This window comes from Cebus imitator, unplaced genomic scaffold, assembly GCF_001604975.1.
Source record: "Cebus imitator isolate Cc_AM_T3 unplaced genomic scaffold, Cebus_imitator-1.0 Scaffold118, whole genome shotgun sequence".
In the NCBI taxonomy this organism is placed as follows: Eukaryota; Metazoa; Chordata; class Mammalia; order Primates; family Cebidae; genus Cebus; species Cebus imitator.
In genome coordinates, this window is record NW_016107433.1 from 3,463,601 (window position 1) to 3,465,161 (window position 1,561).

The 1,561-nt window shown below is 46.6% G+C and overlaps 1 pseudogene across 1 annotated transcript in view; it reads right to left on the minus strand.

Moving 5' to 3' along the window:
• The window catches only part of LOC108311702, a 21,152-nt pseudogene extending 20,637 nt beyond the window's left edge, over nt 1-515 (minus strand). Inside the window, exon 1 of the transcript XR_001828330.1 lies at nt 6-515. The product of XR_001828330.1 is annotated as a 40S ribosomal protein S2-like (transcript). The remainder of the gene's footprint in view (nt 1-5) is intronic.
• Between the last annotated feature and the right edge of the window lie 1,046 nt (nt 516-1,561).

Here is a 1,561-nt window from a genome sequence, read left to right on the forward strand (position 1 = left end):
GGTATGAGGCTTGCCGATCTTGTTCCCCCAGTAGCCTCTGCGCACGGGGACAATGGAGAGCTTGGCCAGGATGATGGCTCCACGGATGGCAGTGGCCACCTCCTTGGAACACTTAACACCGAGACTGACGTGACCATTGTAGTCCCCAATAGCAACAAATGCCTTGAATCTGGTGAGCTGGCCTGCACGGGTCTGCTTCTGCACCGGCATAATCTTCAAAACCTCATCCTTGAGAGAGGCCCCCAAGAAAAAGTCAATGATCTCAGATTCCTTGATGGGCAGAGAGAAGAGATAGATCTCCTCCAGAGATTTAATCTTCATGTCTTTGACCAGGCGGCCCAACTTGGTGACAGGCATCCACTCCTTATCCTCGGCTTTGCCTCCGTGAGCTCCGCGGCCTCGGCCCCGGCCCCGTCCACGGCCGCGACCCCGGCCCCGGATACCACTGCCAAAACCTCCGCGGAAGCCACCGCGGTTCCCCATCCCAGGGCCCCCAGACCGGCGTCATCCGCCATTTGGTGTTTTATCGGAGAAGAAGCCCCATGGCTAATTGTTATGTAGCAGGAGCGGCTGTGGGAAATGGATCCCTTGAACACCAAATAAAGGAGGGAAGAGTTTATTCCGCTGGGAGACCAGGCAGTAATTTGTCAAAAGCCCAGCTCATTTAACAAAGGAAGGTTCTGCCTTTATATAGGCTTATACTTTAGATGTTACACGTGGAAGAATCTTAGAGGTTTATAGCTTTAGGAATCACATATGAAAGGGTTCCGGTTTACAGTTTAGGACTCACATGTGAACAGGTCTCTGTTTACAGTTTCAGGAATCACATATGAAAGGGTTCTGGTTTACAGTTTTAGGACTCACATGTGAAAAGGTTTCTGGTTTGATCTTGTTTTAAGTAAAAATAGTGTCTTCCAGAGAGTTTCCCCAAGACCAAGTGTGTTATTTTCAGGAAGGAGATTCAGGAGGTGCCAGCTGGCCTGCTCTGTCTTCTATTGAGCTGCACAGTGGATGACAGAGGGGGAGGGAATCCCAGATGGCTGGGTCTCCTTCCTCAGTTACAGAAAGACCTAGTTTGTTTAAAGAGATTTTCCTTGTTTTATGCTTTGCACAAGCGATGACCCTATGTGTTGGCCTTGGATACCTACCTGCTTGTTATTCCTCTTGTTGTCATATTTCATTTAGCTGCAAATTAAAAAGAACTAAAAAAATTATAGCAATTTCTAGTTCATATCCAGGAAATGGAACTCTCCACAGGAAACTTTGCATGGTACAAATATGTTAGAAAATCACTTTACATTGTGCTTTGAGAGCCTGTGAGGCTGTCACAATGGAGCACAGTTCACCTATCGTGGATAAAGCCCAGAGAGATTGTAGTGTGTAGACTACAGGAAACCTCCTATCTGAAGAGTTAATTTTCTTTCAGAATCTGTGTTAGAGGCTGCTGAGATTAAAATAAGACCCTTTAAGATTGGTCTAGGAACACTTATAACTGTTGACTATAAAAAGAAAATACCCAGGAGGTCAGATTCAGCCTTGGGAGTTACTTTGGTGTAAGCCT